Source organism: Anopheles bellator, chromosome 2, assembly GCF_943735745.2.
Source record: "Anopheles bellator chromosome 2, idAnoBellAS_SP24_06.2, whole genome shotgun sequence".
NCBI lineage: Eukaryota > Metazoa > Arthropoda > Insecta > Diptera > Culicidae > Anopheles > Anopheles bellator.
In genome coordinates, this window is record NC_071286.1 from 82123244 (window position 1) to 82142963 (window position 19720).

At 50.6% G+C, this 19720-nt stretch overlaps 1 protein-coding gene across 1 annotated transcript in view; it reads right to left on the reverse strand.

Moving 5' to 3' along the window:
• Positions 1 to 19720, reverse strand: part of LOC131208191 (leucine-rich repeat-containing G-protein coupled receptor 5) — a 52615-nt gene that overhangs the window by 18061 nt on the left and 14834 nt on the right. The window lies entirely within an intron of this gene.

Genomic DNA, 19720 nt, shown 5'->3' on the forward strand with positions numbered 1-19720 from the left:
TTTCGTGTTTACCGTGAAACCAAAACAGGCCACAGAAGGACACAACAATTCGGTCACGAGAACGGTGACCGGGACTTCGGTCAAAATGCGGCAAACTTGTGATGGCATTTTCGCAACGGCCACCGCGAATCGGTTGCGTCATATTTATCATTTATTTATGATGAAACTGTCACGAAGACCGCTCCGACTTCTCCCGCTTGTAACGATATTTAAGCGCCATCGAAGCGGACGCCCGAAGCAGCCCGGGGCCGAGGACACTCGGTGCAGGACCGACGGACGGAGGACCGGCGACCGGGATCGATATCAAAACTAGATCAAATTTCACTTGTCATTGAGCAAGAGCTCCCATCCATTATTCTCCGGCCGGGTGCGGGGTTACGTCGACCGCTGCGCATTGCATCGGCGCCCGGTGCCACGCAAGTACGTTACGACGGAAGTGTCCTCTTCTGGACGCTTTCCCCATCCCGGTTGGTCATTGTTTCAAGCTCAAATAAGCGGAAAGCATAATTTACGCTACATAAAACACTGGACATCAGGTCACGGGGCAGCGAGTGCAGTCGGAGCGAGCAGCGCAGCATTCGTGAGGAACGCTTTCACTTGGCACTGCCCACGACGAACCGCCGAATGAAAAGTCGGAAGTGAGTCACGGCGTACCAGGCGCCTCCATCGCCCGAAGGCGTCATCATCGAGCTGATGGCACTCAGTGCACCCACCCAGCGGGAGGCGCTCGGATCGTAATCCTGATGACGTTCGAAAGAGGGTGTCCACGTAACACCGGGATGATATAGCACGGTCCGGTCTACAGGGGCCGCCGTGCGCGGACCGGATTCGCTCGCTTATGATTCGATAATAATAATTTCATCATGGCACGTCGGTCCGATGCAGTCGGGCCCCACTGATGGGGTTGATCCGCTCCGGAGATGCCGGAATCGTTTCGCGAGACCTGCACTTCCTTCGGCAACCCGGTCGCCCGGGTTGACAATCGCTGCACGACTATTTCCGGCCCTTAAACGGTTCTTTAACCCCTTCCTGCAGCTCAAAATCAGGATAATAGTATCGGATCACACTCTCGGTACAACGGATTGCAGCTGAAACGTGAACCATGAACGGACACTGCACCGGACCGTGGTGAATGCGTTCCGCCTCGACGCTGGTCAACTGACGATGGCCGTTCTGATGATTCGATGCTCGTAAATGGCTTTTCGCAGCGCGCACAGTATGTGAGTGAACTGTACAATCGTGCACCGGACCCGGAAGGCGATGCCGTTTGGCTCCGAAACGGGTTCCCGATCGGCGGGCCCTTGGGCGGGGTTCAAAGGGTACTGACCAAGCGCCCAGCGTTAATGGCTTATGATAATGTTATTAACATCCCACAGAAAGATGGTCCCCATTTCGGGGTGACTTCTGTTGAGGCTGTTACTCGCAAAGGCCACCCGTGCCAAAAGCCTGCGTAATTGTTTTGTCGGCCGTCTGTGATTGTGACTCCCTGTGACGACGTTTACGGCCGCCGCTGGGACCGTGCACCGCGAACGAACCGCGAAAATCACTATAATCCAAACTAATTGACCATAAATGTCACCGGGTGCTATAAAAATAAGCCATCCACACACAACACACCACTAGTGGCTACGGGACCGAAAGGACTCCGGTGACTGGCTTTCGGGTTAGGTGAAAAATAGCGGCTCGTAAATCATAAAAAGTTATGTTACTCCCGCGCGAATCGGAACCGGCGCACGTTCCGCCGCGGCTGCCGCTGCTTGGTGCGGCGGCGAACTAAGAGACATTGCACGGCGCTAAACTATTGCTTCCTTTGTGCACTGTAACTGTAAGTCCCGGGTCTTGAAGCGGATTGAAGCGCAAAACTTGAACGCCCGGCACGACGACCGCCAACACATCATTTTTAATCTTCACCGCCGGCTTCCGTGGAAAATGGAAAAGAATATGTTGCGTCCCGCTAGGATCTTAGACCGTTACTCATGCGGCTGAAGTTTATATTTAAATATTTATAACCCCGGCTTATGAACTCACTTCAGGGTCAGCCGTGGTGATTGTGTGAAGTCTGAGACTCGGTGCCGTTGTTACGTCAAACGTTTCTACGACAGACGCCTTCTTCGATTGCCTACTTCTGAAAATGAACTACATAGCAGCAACTAATGCTTAACGAAGTTCACCTTGCTGGTGAAATGCTGGGATTACTTTATAAAGCGCAGGCATTTTTAATTACTATGAACTTGCGAAAATGCCATGACGGTGTTTGAAAATAAAGGAGACTTTCGCTTCTGTACAAGGTGAGCGTCTTTAGAAAGTTTTTTGGAATAATCAAACTTAAAATTTGATTTGTGAAAATTCATACATTAAACACACTTTTAAATGGGCTTAGGTAATTTTAGTGAACAATTCTATTTCACGAAAATATTTATGTTAACTGAAAATCTAACCCAAGAGCGTCCAAATCTTTTCATAGTCTCCAATTCAGTGCTGATTAAGACATACTTATGCACGAATTAATCAAAACCATAGTAGGCTCTTAAGATCTCTTAAGATATCTTTTCTTACTCGCTGACTTGGCAAGTAAACTGTTGCATAGCTGTTTAGAGGTCGCGGGGGCTATCGTCATAACCCATACAGATTGCAATTCATCAGCTGACACACTAGTTACGACCCATCAGCCTCCGTCGTTGTCGTCGTCATCGCCATTGTCGTGAGTCAGTCGTCCCACGTTTAGGTCAGACATAATTAAGTACATCAAATCGAAGCATCGTTTTGATTAGATGAGGTGGAATAATGAAGAGATTCATCTTGTATGCATCAAGCACCACTTTCGGCCGCACGTCGAGGGGCTCCGGAGTAGCCAACTCCGTCGTCGTCTGGGACGATAGACATCCATCACCGCACCACCGGGGCGCTTTGCATGTGCACCAGTTTGCCGCCTGTGATCTTGCCCTTTTGGAGCTGTTAAAAACGAAATGACCCACTCAAGAGGGGCGATAAAATTCTTAATGTCCTGCGTTTAATGGTGTGACGGTTTTGTGGCCGTGCGCTGCTGTTGGCCGCATTTCGTGGTGACGTTAGTACATTGACGATCATCTTTCTCCCTCGCGAAAGGTTCGAGTGCACTTCAGCTCGAAAACTGACGGACCGTTTCCACCTAAGTGTTCCCTCCCTTCCGTCTTAGTTAATCTTTTCTTGCCAATTTCTCTTCGCAACTCTCCGCCGCCAGTCTCGGGAAGGAGCAGCCGTGTAATCACACTTGAGTTGCATTATTCATTCGCCATTTCCACATTCAATCAAACGATGCAAAATTATACCAGCATCAACTGCACGCGATGCTGCTGTGCATCCGGGACATTGGCAGGACACACGACCCGCAGAATCCCAGGAGCTCCGATTTCCCCTAACGCCGCTGACAAGCGTAGACAGAGCCAAGTTAGCAGCCGCATGTTGGAATCGAGAATCGAGCGAATCTTTTGAGTACGTGTTTATCCCGCCGGGAGCTCGTACCCTTCGTAAAGGACTCTGTTTCTGTGTGTGTTTTTTTTTCCGGCGCAGTATTGTACATTTTACAACGCATTTCCCACGTCTCGCTGGAGTTCGTTTGGTTTCTGGGTCACCGTGCTACGCGGCCAAGGAGCCACCATGGCGCGATGGGCACAAAGTAGCATAAAAAACGCAATCGATTGCTGCTGGGAAACGATGGTTCGTTCGCTTTCCAATATGCAAATACTGGCAACCCGCAGGGAGGAACCAACAGAACAACAATCGGCATACGGGGCATCGATGGGTGTGTGTTTAGAAGGAGCAAACCCGTCGGAAAGCACTGCAGTGACCGGTTAACAACTACAGTACAGGAGATTTTGCACTGAAAATGTGAAATCAATCGAATCACACGTCTTGGCTCCAGTCGATGCTGAACCAGGCCGAACAAAGCAAGAAGACACTCCGTTCCGTTCGTTTGCTCTGTACTGTGGTGTGGCGTGTCCAAATTGGAAGGGAAAACGGAAAATGCATGTCACTGGGTATACACACGGAGCGAATCGGATGACTTCGAGTGCAGTTCAAATGATGAAGACATTGATCGTGCCTGTTGATCGTTGTGCTTGAATTGTCTGACACACTTTCGTCGCTGCTGAATTATGTAGCTTCCGACAGCGGTTCTTGGTGGCGCTTATGGTGCTTAATGGCGCTATTTATGGTCACGAGACATGCTCCAAGCGGAATGAGACTTTATTTTGTTCGAAAGCACACAACTAACCGTTATTTACTGGTGGCGAAGCCGAACAAGAAATTGATTTTTTGGGTTTTATAGTGTACCTATTACATAGAGAAACTTTCGATTTATTGAATAATGATTTTCTGGTAAATTGTTTGTCGCGCTTTGATGTTGTTTGTTTGATATCTGTCCGATTTTGCCATAGTACTAAAACTGTACTAAAAATCAACCAAAATGCTCCAAGCTTTGCCAATTTCGAAGCAAACCCAATAATTAACCAACTAACCATATAAAGTGACAAGCCATTTCCCTTTCCGACGCGATGATAATCTGCTCGGTGCTCCAACAAACAAATAAATTCCTTTGTGTTGGAAGCAATATGTTCGAAGGCCGACAGAGAGACAGAAACGATACTTGTGTCATCAAATATATTGCCGAGCTTAATCAAATCAACAAACTCCACACAAAAATTCCTATAACGATTGTGGACCAAGAAAAATCGTGCTACCATCCGCGCCATCGTATGTGCCTTAACAGCCTGAAGAGCCACACTTTCTCTTCCTCGCTCGCTCTCTCTCTCCTTGTCCCTCGGAGGACATATCACAAACAATAGATCTCGGGAAGCGACGAAAGGAACCTTTGCACGGTTCCTCTGTTTGCTCAAGTGTCCGTGCCGTCCGTGTTTGTTTATGTGCGCCACGCGAAACCGCCCAATATTCGGGCGTTCTGGGTGTAAATTGATGAAGTGTTTGCATTTAATTAAACGGTTTCTTTTCCCCCTAGAAGACGGCACCCGCACCGGAAATGCATTAATCAGCGGCACAGAAATACGTGAAACAAAAAGTAGAGACGCCCCGCGTGTGCCTTAGGCTCCCACATTGCACCGTGGTATTGAATAGAACTGGATGTGTATGTTCCACTTCAGGGCGTTTCCTGTGAACGCCTCGTCGGAAGGAGAGCCGTTTCGTATCGTATCGCACTACTTTACGAGCGGCCTCCCAGCGACCAAAGAACTCCGCCTCCTCCCGGTGGCGGGTAACAATAAACGAATGAAGGATGTGCCACACGTCCTCTCGCTTAGGATCTCGCTTCTCAGAGGAAGCTACCGAAACCGATACGCAGCGGCTATTAAGTCGTAAATTCGCACACAGCGCGTTCACCGTAAGGACCCGCACGGATTCTCGAGCGCGGGCCACGAACACCTTTTGTTTGTGGATCGCGTTGTGGGTGGTTGAGCCCAGCCCAACGCCCTCTCGCAGGAGTCAATGACTTTGGGTGGCACACGCCACCAAGGATTCCACGGCGGGTGAGATAATCAAGGCACCGCGAAAGAAAGGTGCCCAACAAGAATGTTTATCTGGTTTCAAGGCTCCAAACAAACGATCCTCTTTTAGCGTAATCCGGCCCGGTTGCTTCCGACTTTTACGATGTGGTGGCACGCGAACCGACGCGGGAGGCCAACAAATTGGAGCATCTCTTTAAGACGCCGTTGCCACGCGGTACTTCTCAGGCGGGCTAATGAAGACTGCACCGTGCGCGAAAGGTTGCGTGTGCTCGCATCGGTCATTTCGATTTCCGAATCCTTAGCCGCCGGTCGAACGGCGTTCCGCTTTCCATTGATGGTTTCTTTTCGTTTCAAATTTCCGTTTCCGGTGCGAAGGCACTCACGGACCCTTCGGAGACGCTTGGTCCTGACCTTAAATATTGGATTGCGTGCGTGGAACAGTAACAGAACCACGCCAGCTGGCGACGACTTTAGCCGTTGTTAGCACCACGTGACGTGCTTTAATGTTTAACCATTGCGAATCGCGCCACGCGAATTGGCTCGCTTTGTGCTGAAAGGCGAATGTTTTCGTGACTTTCGTGAAGGATTTAGTGGAACGCGATCGCATAAATCACCCTCGACCCTTGCACAAAACAAGTTTAGATTGAGGAAACACGCTGTTCACGGTGTGGTTCGTGAACAAATGGCTTCGATCAGGACTTAATGCTCCGCCATGAACGAGACTCGGAAGTGCGTGCTCGTGATCGGTGTCTAATAGGCAGCAATTAGTGCATGTTGTACATTTTTCAACAACTCTTTCCTAGACCATAATTAAAGGGGGTCGCCAGAAAATTTACAGCTTAAAGCGTAGAGACCATATTTTATTCCATTTCGGAATCTGCCATAAGAAAGCAATACTCTGCAAAAAGAGTTGAAGTTCTAATTAATCACACCCCACCCGACGGGCGACAATAAATTTGGGACTTAACTTTTGTGGACGAAAATTAATTTTCTCCAAAAACCCCGTCCGACAACATCGCTCATCAAATAATCATCAACGGCCCCTCGACGGGCCATCATCAATCGGGCAGGACGTTAATCCGTAATCGAATGTCTCAAGTGTCGTTAACACATCATTTCCCCCGCAAACACTTTCACCAGCAGAGCCATTCGCATAATGGAATCGGGCCCACCGAAGTATCTTTTTTCATCGAACTTTCGGGGGCGGAGGAGGGTACTGCTGCTACCGGGACGATAAGGTAAGGCACCGGAAGTGACGGATCGCCCGTTTGCCGAACCGACCGCTTCGGTGCGGTCGACGGAAATGAATTTCTTGCATATCACTCTAGCTCGACTGTGTGCTCAGCTTCAACAGCATCAGCAACAACCGGCCCGGCAGTCAGCCGACACTCAGTCGATCCGGTGATGCCAGGACACGAAAGGATAAAAAATCAAATTCGAGCAGAACGAAGAACGAGCAGGAGCGGAACAGGAAGTGGTACGGGGAAAAATCTTGAATGACGCGCATCCTCTGAGGCGAGGATCCGATCTGTAGCCTCCTGTCCTCCTCCCACCGGCTGGTACGGTGCCGAATAGATCAGTTACAAGAATGTAATAAATTTAATAGAAATGATTGATGAGATGTTTTCCCATTCTTCAATCAAGCAGCGCCACGAGATGGCGTAGTCCAGCATTGGCCCCAAGCCGAGTGACGCAGAAGATGGTGAAGCAGTAAAAAGAGCCCCACTGAGACATTATTTATCGTTTCACTGCACCGGCTGGCTGGCTGGCTGGCAGGCTGACTGGTGGCTTCGAGATAGTTGCGATTAAATAAATTTCCTGTGCGTCGACCGTCAAACATTGGAACGAGTGGCTGCGCTGGCTGGAAAGTAGATGCAAAAAAGCATAAAAGAGTGCGCGCTGGAAGAGTTACGTAGCGGAGTTGAAAAATGAACTCAAACTAGATTAGAGTCGTAGCCTTTTTGCCACCAACACAGTTCACTTCCGCTTTGCGAAGCTCGCTATCCGCGTAACAACATTATGATCATTGGCTCTCGCCACCCTTCAATCAACAAGATTATTACGAGTGGCCCAATCAAGCGGCAACGTCGCGGGCAGCCATTGAAATTTCGTGTTCCGCTTTGTGAATAAATCGGTGCCAGTGGTAAATCGCGTGGTAAAGTGACGTTTGATTGGATTACTCCCAGGAGTATTTTAATTTTCTTCACTCTCTTTGCTCAAACTGTGGTTCCAAACCAGTAAATGATGCATTTTTTTACCCTGTGCTTAAATGTAGGCAGTTCGCAACGTGCTCGATTTGCTCGGATTCAATGTCAACGTGGCGCTACCTTCCACATTCCACAAAGCCACTTCACTTGAAAACTTTGTAAAAGATAAAATCCTCGATCAAGTCGGCAGAACTTTTTGCCTTTCGGGTGCATCAAACTTCGCAACACGATGTTAACCGAGTTTCGCGCAAATTTTCGCGCTCTTTCCCAAGCGATATAAACTTCATTTATTGCCAACCGCTGGCCCGGCTGGCAGTAGATTGTCCCTCTGCAGCTCACTCCCGGCGGGCGGGCGAACGATCTCGTCAAACATCGTCATTAATTTCGTTCCGTTCGAATATGGATTCGACAGCCGTGTCGGGGACCGCCGCGCTTTGCGGCTGTTCGTGAGAAAATTCGTACAACGTGCCACCAAATTGCAGCTTGACCCTGTCAGCGCTGCTGCAGCAAATCTTTCCCAGAGATCGAGAGCAACGTGAACGAAAGGGCACCGCGTAGCAGCATCACCATTAACAAGCAGAATGAAACCGTTCAAAAATATGGCCAACACGGCGAACTCCGATGGGTCCGTGTCGAAGCCGCTCGCTGACAGTAATGCAATTTTTCACCGAAAGCCGGCCGGGCCCCGGACAAGAACATACGGTTTCTTGGCCATTTCTTGGATTCCATTGCACTTGTTTTCCACGTCATTTTTTCTGTCGGTTCAGTCGGTTTGGCTGGCCATCGTCCATCGTTGCCGCTTCATCGGCGCGCGCTGAAAGAATGGATAATTTATAAATTTTCGACTTCATCACCCAGAGGGGCCAGACCGTGTCAGGATGCATTATATTTAATGTCGGCCGGCACCGCAGCGGCCAAAAAACAAGGGCCACAAACACACGCCCCGGCGAGCGATGCAAAACGATGCGTTAACGACTCTCCCGGTCGGTCCCGGGCGAGAAAAGCGCACCGTGTGTTGAGCGTGAAAAAATGCACCCGAGGATGGTTTACTTTTTTTATGTTGCACGTCAGCGTGAGAAAGCAAATGGGGAATGGACCGGGCGTGCGTGCGCGTGGTCCGTTGAAATTTGCTATCAATTTGCCAAACTAAAAATAATTACTCCGATGCAGACCCTGCTGGGGACCCTGGGAGCGAAACCAGACGCCACAACAACACTGCCACGGACAGGATGTTGCTGTTTTTTACACCGTGTTTTTTGGGGCCATCGAATATCAATATCTATCTGCCAGCCCAGCCGGCGGTGGACGAAAGGCTGCCGCTGAGTTGAGACCGGAGGTGGCCAAGGGTGTGTTTACGAAACGCTGACTTTGTAGTCCGGAAGTGGATGGGGATTTAATGGCCAAAACGGCCCAAACGGCCAACAGTAAACAACGCCAACGATTGAACCTGGCTGCCGCATGGTACATCTAATTGGGAAAAAATCGGCCCATCGATAACCGAGTCCGGCTGCCAACTAGAACAACGGTGCCGAATGGCAAAAAGTATGATTACATTTTTTAATTCAATCAAACCCGGTCTCGGGGCGGATTGCGCCAGCAACGTTTGAAAGTCATTACTTTCGCTGTACACGCCGGATGAGTCCCTCGCCGTTTCTTCCTATTTACAACCGGATTAGGGAGACGCGGAGCGCTATGGTAAGGACTTTGAGGGACACATTTTATTATGCCTTCTCAATAGGGCATGACTGGAATAAATGTTGCTGTAGCGGCAGAGCGCGCGTAACAATCGCTTAACAATTTCAATGGTCTCAACGGGTGGGCCGAGGCCGAGGTTTGCGGAGGGCCGGACCGTAGAACAACAAACACCCCCCAGGGGGCGCACCCGGGGGTTGCAGCAAAAAAAAGCACAACATCATTGGGCGCTGCCTCATCCCGAGTCACGATGTGCATGATGGCCATCTAATGGCAGATGATTTCTTTTCAGACCCGGCACGCGGCGCACCCGGGCTCTGGCCTTACGGTAGCGGTATCTTGGTGGACGGGAGCTGGGGCCTCACCATGGGTAATGCTTTGGCTTACGAGCCAAAGCTTCTCATACAGACCGCAGACCCGGGCCTCCCGGGCCCGCTCGGATGTAATCGGCAGATGACGGCCATAGAGATTTGCCAGGATCTCATCTCTCCTTTTGCTGGCCTCGACGACAATATTGAAACGATCGTTTACTGTGCGGCGGGGCCCACCAACCCGGCTGGGTGGCCCCTCGCCGTCCAACTGGGAAAATTGGAACATTTTACCGCCAGCGCCGGACTTTCCGCCCGTTAAAGGCTGTAAATACGCGCATGATAAATTGCAGTCCATCAACAACGGTGCCGCCGGTGGCCGGTGCCTACCCACCGCGTGTTTTTACTAATCATTTCGAGCGATTACGCGGCGCTGGAGCCCACCACAAAAATTCGATGGCCTTGCGAAGGTTGCCCTTACCCATAAAAAAACCGAAGATGGTCTGGCCGCGAAGACCTTTCTATGTTCCCTTCCTAGATTGAAAGTGATCATAGCGGTTAGGCCCGGCGCGTTTTGGGAGCCACCCGGTAAATTGTAGTTGGGAAAGCCCAGCCCTGGCCGTGGGAGCCACACGAATAAAGACAGCACATTACTGGAGCCGTCACAATCGTAAGCCATCAGCCGGTCGGAAATCCGCACACAAAAAACAAACTGGCACACTGGCAGGAATCAGAGCGCAAACCCCTTCCTACCGACCGGGTGTGGTTTGTGCGGTTTATGGATGGTCATTTTCATTTCCATTACCCTCGGCGGGGTGGAAACGGGCTCCGGGTTCTGTGGGGCCCTCAATCTATCAGCCCGGTGACGTACGGGGGTGTCGCGCTGGGTCGCCAGGCTCGCCGGACAAATGGTACACAATTTGCCCACAAATCGAGCGTATAATTTAATTTCGCTTTCTCCGTCCCGCAGTTTCATAGTTTCGTTTTCTGGGCCGCTCACAACAAATTAGTTTTGATAACCGGCCCTTTCAGTTGGCCGATTGTTTCCGGTTACGCAACAACGCAGCAGCAAACCAGATGTTCGGCGTTAGCGAAAGGAAGATGAGATGATGGCTCCGGGTATGACATATTGCCCAACCAACGAAAGCAAACGTGGCGTTGACAGGAATGGCAGTGCCAAAAACGGAACCAACATTCCACGCCACGCGAAAAGGATGCGCCGGACATTAGCGGACCGACCGATGCACCGTGAAATATTGTGACACTTTGCTGAAATGTTGTTTTTATACAACAATCAACCGGGTCTCGGGTTGGACCCGTGGTGCAGTCGCTCATTTCGATGATTAATACGAGCGTTTTCTTCAAACAACTCGACGACGCTGACGACCGCCACGGCGACGGCGTCGTCACCGCGACAATAATCCCGCCCACCGTGGGCGAAAGTAGAAAGAGAGAAAAAATTAATAATAAATGCAAGCGAGTGTGTAGTATGCAAATTGGAATGCTTGTCGTGCCATAATCGAAAACATCCTTCAAAACCGACGGCAACAGAAAGGAGCCAAAGACCGCAGCCCGCGGCCGGCGCGGCATTTATATTGCAACTTGAACTGCTCGCTCCCATTGGCGTGCGGTAAGTAATGGGCACTACAAATCGCTATTCGTTCGTCGTTCGTCTGGGTCTGGGCCCAGACCGGTAACTCAGGCTGGCCGGCCACACACTTGACCCAAATGTCAGCGACGGTGGCCAAAGAGAAGAGAGACAGCCAACGGCCAAAGCGCCGAGGAGGACGTCGATGGGGTCCTCCTGTCGATGGGGTCCTCCTGTCGACGGCTGGGGCCCGCTGGACATTGATTCGTCCCAATTTATTTGCTCGGTTGTAACACACGTGCGTTTTTTGCGCATTTATTGGCAGATTTCTCCGAACCGAAAAATGTCAACCCGAAAAGCAATTAAAAATGGTGCCGCTCGAAATGGGCGCACCACTCCGTTGCTGCACTTATCGTGCCGTGGGTCAATTTTAAAAACAAAAAAATGTGCCACAGGATGTATACAGGATGTAACGAGGGACACCTGGTAAAGGTCGCGAACGGAAACGAAACAGTTTTGACCTCAAATGCAATGGGCTGTCAATTTTTAATTTTAATTTCATTGAAATAAATTTAATGGCTCATCGTCAAAAGGTGAAAGAATTTAAATGAACGGTGAAGGAAAAAGAGGAGTTAAAAGTTGATGAAGAGCGAGTGTAAAAGTCACAGCTCAATTCGGGAAACGAGCCTCTAGTAATTTAATGCGCCTTAACGCGTCTAATAAATTGGATTATGGGGATAAGACAACAAACGCGTTAACCGGCCTACTTAGATGACACGTGTCAGTATCAAAGGCAAAGGGAGAACATAAAAGAAAGATTAACCAAGAGAACCACCAAAGCCGCAGAGTGCAAAAAACAAGACGGTTACGTTCACCAATGCCGGTCGTTGGCCCCGGGTTCAGAGGTCCGGGTGGTATGCGTGCCAGGAATAACCAAGCACGAGCTTCGTACAATGTTTATCGTCCACCGAGCTAGGCAAGGCTGGCGCGACGTTAGCGCGGAATTCGAATCAAAATAAACCAATAAAACGAAAAGAAATTCGAGCGCGCCACGCATATTCGATGCGAGCCGGTTTCCGCCGGTGGGCCACGCCGGTCCTTTGGCTATGAATTCCGTGACCAGATTGATTGGCTATACCTAGACAACCCGCACGCGGCACAGTGTGGCGAACCCACACCAGACGTGGTCGGAATGTCCAGTCCTGAAGAAGTGCGCTTCCCCCCAGAAATGGGCTCTAATGCGTGTGGTGTAAATTCGTGGCCATGAAATGAATACAGATCACACAGGCTCCTATAGCCCGGCTTTGGCCACCTTTTTGCCCACCCTGTGACCAACAGTGACCATGCTGGCAACATCAAAAACATTTAACCCGTGCGCTGCACACGTATCCTTTGAGCGCGGTCGTGCTGCACACAAAACACAATTGGCAGCTGTTGCGCCACATTGCGCCGCGACAGGACCAACGATGCCAGGACCTTAACACTTGATGCTTCGACATTCGCCAAAGCCACCGACGGAGATTGCTGGTCTCCGGTGTTCGGGGTCCGTGGTCGGGCGTCCGGAAATGGAAGCCGACAAACCGTGCGAACCGAACGTGCGCCAGTTCCGGTTCCGGCCCAGCTGTCACCACGCGGCGTCTTGGTTCGCGGCGGGGCCATGAATAATGCTCTGCGGCGTGATGGTGACTACACTTGAACTGCATTTGAATGCACTCTGTCGGTAACCGATTCAAGACGGATCACGTGCAGTTGCGCGCAATTGAGTGGCGAAATTGCATAAGTTTATTACGACCGCACATGGCCGGGTGCTGGGGCTGGCGGCATGTGTCCGTGGCACCTTACAATAACGGGGCATTCGTGCTCTACAAACAGAAAGGAAGGTGCCTGCGGTTACTGTCTTCGCAGTACAGAGGAAGCTCATTAGGCAACTGGACAGGCAATTGTCTGCAGCAGCGGTGTGTGGAAGCTTTTCATTTCGAAGACTATTTTAAAAGCAAAACAATGAATGCCATTGTTTTCCTCAAGCCAATTTAGTACCAGCGGGTTTATGGTGCTCTGGAGCGATAGGTATGACAATTCTCTTGTTCTAATAAGTTCTTTGAAAAGATTCTTGGATAGTTGTTAGATAGATTCTTCCAATATTGTACCAAAATTGCTGTAGTAATTTATTTTGATTTATTTAAATTTTTATATCAATTTTTTGTATGGCACTTAAGTCATTGCAGTTTTCCAGGAACAGTCTTTAATCGTTTCATTATCCAATTATTGATGCAACAAAATATCCAAACAAATGTTGGCCTCAATACAATAATCTAAAATACCATAAAACACTGGGCTCATACATGGAACATGAGGCCGGAAGCGTTCAATACAAAACCAGACCTTAACTACGAGAAAGAGTCCTAGTCACGCCCAATAACTCAGAGCAGTGACCCAGAGACTTACGACATTCGGTCTGAGTCCAGTTGTGACGACACATCCGAAACGGTCATTAGTGCTATCGACTGTGTGCAAAAAATGGAAATAAATTGTTGTTTAAAAATTGAAAAAGCACTAATTTTACATTACTTCCACTTTATCCATTCGGTTGGTGTTTTCAAAGTAGTTTTTTATGTTAAGCACAACCCAGTACCAAGTTCTTCCCTGAAAGGATCTGTTGATTTACGTTGCCATAATTGCCGTAATCCCTTTCTACCCGGCCGCAAGGCTCCGTCCGGCTCGGAGCAGTCCCGTACAGGCAATTTTTGCGATGTTTGTTCATTTTTCCGTTTCTCGTGAGAGAAAACTTTCGAACCAGGTTAGCAACCTTTAATCGTGTCCCCGTGTGTTGCCTAACGATCCACGGCAGGGATACCCGACCCGATGGTTCCGGTGTCGAACGCTTCTCATTTCCATGTTCAACTGCCCCCGGTGGACCTGGGGCGGGTCAAAGGCGTACATAATGAAGTTCAACTGTAAGTTACGGCCTCCACAGAAGCAGTTCGCTACAAGCAACTAGAAAGTGTATTTTTGCAATCCTGCACCGTCCCCAGTGCTGGACGCTGTTTAGGGACCGCCAGAGGATGGACCGCCTTTGCTGGACGTTGGTCTGTGCTCGGACACGGCCGACATGATGCTGCCGGACACATTTTACCATCTGTCCAGGTTAATGGTTGTCATTAAGCATGCCAACGGATCGTCTTTTTCCAGCGCCACTTTAATTTCAAACCAGCGGTCCCATTGAGCAGAAGGGCGAATCTGAAGTGTGCTCCAAACTAAGCAGTGTTCTTCTGGTTGACCTACAATGTAACTCGCACAGTCACTGTCACCACGGCGCTCCATAAAACCGGGCCCCCGTGTAATGGGCGTAATGGGCGACAAAATTCATTTAGAGCTACGTGTGCCGCGCTGTGTAACATCCGATAAGTACGATCGGGGAGCGAGGTTCCACTCGGAAAACTGCACGCAATTTATCGTGGCCCCACGTACGCCCAGCTCCGCCCAGCCTGCATATTACTTTTTCCTGTGTTAATATGTTGCTACTGTTGCTGCTGCTGCGAGCATACGGAAGGTGAAGTTGTGGTGACACTTTTACGAACGTTAGCGGAGTTCCGAGCGGCAGCTATTACCGGAATGCATGCAAAACATGCCTCCTCCGTGCGATGTGAGCATAACCGACCGACAAAGCCGCCGCCAGGCCGCTCTTGTGACTCCCAAGGGAATCGAAGCGAGGTGTCAACAGGGGTCGACTATCAGCGCCTTCTAGCCCTCCCCCGATGCGTGTCAAGCGCTACCTGCACGAACTAGGCACTGGGGAGTATTTTGATTACGCCTGTTATTACCTGCCATCAATTTAACCTGTTCCGCGCGGCGGTGCCATCTAGGAGAGCGAAATGCCTGCAGCGTCACGCAGCGACAGTGGCGTGCCTTTTAATGATAATAATCACGCTATGAATAAAATAATAAACAAACTTTTAATAAATTGCCCGTAATGTCGTTACAACATTTAGACGAACCGTTCCCCGTGGCGCTTCCCGTGTTGTCGGCCGAAGGCTAAAGTTGCTCTAAGTGGACTTTATGGATGCAGGAGGGGACACCTCAACCTGACGGGAACCGTGTGGTCACCGGCTTGGGCAGAGTTTAGAACAACGCGCATGATTAAAGCGTAATACGAGAGGACACCCCCCTCGAGGTGGCTCCTAGTGCGCGGATTAGCTGTCGTTCATACCAGGCGCAGCGGCAGGCATTCCGGAAGTGGCACAGGGTGTAGTTGTGGGGTGCCCGGAAACGAACACCAGGGACGGAAACGGGCAAAAGTTGGTGGTTCGCTCGAACATCGAAAATGAAATCGGATCGGATGCTCTTAGCCACACTATACACGAGCCGACCCTAACGCCCATTACGGTGCCGGATGACGGTGGCGATGGCGCAGGTAGCTAGCTGGCCAGGCTGGTTCAGACAGCTCGCCAATTGCGCGATTATGATTGCAAATGGATGCCGACTCATTTGCTAATGAGATTTGGAATTGATATGCCCTCCGGTGGATCTCCGGAGTCAGTGGGTGCTTGCGTTTGGATCCGGGGTTAGTTCCACTTCGTAGCGAGCCAACCCTTGGAGGATCTTCCCTTCGATGCTGGCCTTCCGCTGCGGCTGTCTGTCCGGTTTTCACGGTGAGAATCTTCTCGTTCCCTTCATCGAAGTAAGTAAAGTGGGTTAATAAATATTGGTGTCACTAAAAAGTAGATAACCTTTTGAAAAAACCAGTATTTACTCTTAAGCTGTCAAATGGTTGGCTTTTGACAGTTCGCTGTCATCCCAGGGTTCTTACACGCATAGGTCGTCTGCCTCTCATAATACCAAGGTTAATATACATTATTTAAAGCGAACTCGACAGAGACGGTTATGGAACTGACGCAGTTACTAGAAGAGTATACTTTAGCTTACCCAACCCCCTGATGTTGCCCGATGTGCCTTATCATCCGACAAATCATTTAATTGCGGACCAGCCCGTTCTGCGACGCCTCCGAACGTTGCGTGCGCAAATTGAATGAATATGATAATGAAACAGCCTAACAAACGTTTTCGCGTGTTTTGCCATCCGATTTAATGCGAAACAGCGAAAACGAACGGACTACGGTACGCGCACCGGTGCAGTGATGTGGTGAACAAATCGTCGAACGATTGACCGGATCGATCGGGAAAACCACGGAAAACCCATTAGGCTTTGGGCCCATGTAACCGATATGCCACTCGCCACAGTGTTGCAGACCCGGCGCCCGACCACGGTGCACCGACAGCAACGTGCAGCATAAATTGCTTTCCTGCCAGGATCCGTCGGTGCGCCACGTGACTTGTCCGACCGACCGGAAACGCTTCACGTTGCAGGTCCATTTTGTTTTTCTTTTCCCCCCCGTGGGCAGAGTTCAAAGTAGCAGCAGCCTCCGGTACAAATTGTTTGATTGGTGGCATAATTGAATAAAAGTCAACCGACCGCCGTCCGGTCTGGTCAAAAGGGTGCTCGCCAATCGATCGGCAGCCCACCGCAAACCGTGATGGCGTGACGAGGTGGGATTTCCCTCCCAGGCGGGGGAAACAGAGAGGGAAGGGATTTACACAAGCGAAACCACTGGCCGGCTACAATCGCAAACCGAGGGACGAGATTAGCCGTCTGGCTCCTGCTGTCTGATCCCAGACAGAAGTTACGGGCACAACACACACGACGCGCTGACTTACGAGTGTGTGTTCGGAGATCCCGAGATTGCCGACTCCGAACGTTGAGCGTGGGAGTCGAGGAAGGATTCCCTGGCCCCTAGCCTTCCCTGGCTAGCTTGCCGACTGGTTTCTGCGTGTTGCGCAGAAAAAAACGGGACGAAAAGGACGATAAAAAGTGCGACCAAATCACGTCGAGTGGCTCCAGGCTCACGGCGACAGGACACCGCTGGCAGCAGCTGGCACCATAAATCAGGACAATTTTCCGCCCCACGCAACAACCGACCGGGGGTGACCGAAAATGGAGATGACTTTTCGGTCACTCCCGAGCGTTTAATTGCCGGTCGAAACTTTTTGCCGCCACCGAGAGCCAACGGTCAAAGTGGTGCGGGACCGTTGTCGTGTCGAAAGTGATCTAAATCTAAAAGTCTGCTGGAAAACTCCAACCGACTTTTTGGTTTGTTTTCGGGATTCCCGATATCTCCCGGTCCCGGTGGTCAACGAGGCCACCCATTCGAGTCGTAAGCCCCAGAGTTGACTGTGTATGTCCTTTATGGCCCACAATCAGGTTGAGGACACTCCAACGTTGCTCTATTTTCATTGGGCAACACGGCGCGGCGAAAGTGAAAGCGTGAAGGTGTGATAACTCGGTGCCGGTGGATTGCGGACGAGTTGATGAATGTCCTGAAATCAATGAAATGCACTTCAGCGCTTTGCAGATTGCAGTAAAGTAACAAATGGCCATTTCATGCCGGGGGGCCCCGAGCCTTTGTTTATGTTTGCTCCCGACGATTTACGACTGCCATTATGGAGTTTCGATTTTTCTGGTTGCCCGCGGCAGGCCTTAGCCTTTGGGGACTGGTGGACTACAAAAATCGGTTGGCACTCATGGTCGCGCGAAGCGCAAATATTTATTTTAAAACAATTCTCATTCACTCGGCTCCATTAGCGTTATGGCGCTGACTGAGTTGTGCTTTGTGGAGTTACAATACAAAAAAACACTCGACTCCATTAAAAGGCCGTTTCGGAAGGGAATCCGTGACCGTTGATCGAATTGCAGAACAGCAAGGTAAAAGATTCATCATCCTATTTTGTATCTTTTTTATTAAACGCGCTCCAGTTAGGCCAAGTACTGTTAAGGGTCTATGGCACGCAGCCTAGGATCTCGCGAATGCTTCGCTCGCGTGCTGTAAACCCACAGTACCCACTTATCTCCAGCACCAGAGGCTCATCTTGAGGGACCACATCCCGCATATGTTGGTGTATTAAAGTACACTTTCTATTCGTTTTCAGATTACCCATAAAAGGCGCGCAGTTTCATCTTGTGGAAGCTACTGGAAAAGAGAGTCAACTTCGGAAAGCGATCCGATGGAGATCCTATACACCCAAATCCGTGGCAGCTCGTTTATGGCGACGGATCACCACGAAACACGGTCCCGTCACGGCACGGGCTGTTGATAGCACCAAATGCCATCGTCGTTATCAGTGCCACGAGGTGTTCTGGTCCGTCACTCGCTGCCACAGCCAAAGCAATCGTCTTTATCGTGTGCTCCAGTATCAACTCTGTCTCACTTTCACGTCCAGCGGCCCGATCGAAAGTGACGACGCAAATCGGTTTTCGGTGCTTCGGCTCGGAAGCCAATCTAGGTGGCCTCACCATGCTGTGGTATCGCTGCCACGTCACTCACTGAGGGTTCCTCGCGCGAAATGATGGGTTTTCTTTCACTTTCGCCACTGGTTTCGTTTTATGGAAATTCGGTCCACCCTCGGGGGGGTCGGTGGAGTTTTATTGCCGTCTCGGGGATAGTGGCTGATGGAGTGCCGGCTCGCTGACTGGATACCAATCGGCGGCCAGTTAACCACCGACCAGCTGGAGCACGTCACGGCGAACACTGGACTGGAGGTTTGCATACCCCCGGGTCCGGTCCGGTCCGGAGACTGTTTTCCACTTTTCACGGGCCTAGAATGAATATTTCATGAACCGCCGACCCACTAAGGCGGGCGGTGATCTGCTGACCCAGCCAGCTTCGGTAGTCTAGAAAGCGAACAGAAGCTCTGCCGCCTAATGGAGGGAACGCCATTGTAAGTTTGCTCTTCTGCGGGTCATACAGCGGCTGATTATTCCATCGAAACTGCGGACCACCGATCGAGGTCGCCCATTAATTCTGGAAGTTGTATCCGGGTAACACTCCACATCTCCATACCAAATGCCGAATGATTACGAAGCAGATGCCGCAGCCAAGTGCCAGTTCCGTCATGGCTCCTTCGCTACACGCTATCCTCTAGCACCGTGTGCTCCTCCAGTGCGCGAAAACTGTCTCCGAGGTTAAGCGAGATAACCGCCCCGTAACGGAGTTTGAGTTTTTCGTAATTCTTCGCCGCCCGAAAGCGTAGATCGACCACTTTCGGGGGGTTTCTTAGTTCCAGCCCGAGCACGTATCGCTCCAACAGATCGGCCACCTTCAGCTCCCGGTGAAGCCGAGCCATGTCCAGGGCCGTCCGACCGGCAGTGTTCATCTCGAACGGGCTACATCCGGCCTCCAGCAAACTCTCGACACACTGCCGATGACCACCGCAGGCCGCCAGGTGTAGGGCAGTGTTACCCATGCGATCCGTCCTGGTGAAATCGCCACCACGTTTTAGGGTCACCTCGAGGGCACGTTCTTGGCCAGCGGCTGCCGCCAGCAGGACCGGAGTTCTGTGATTTTCGTCCAACGAATTTACCTCCCATCGGGTCGCTTC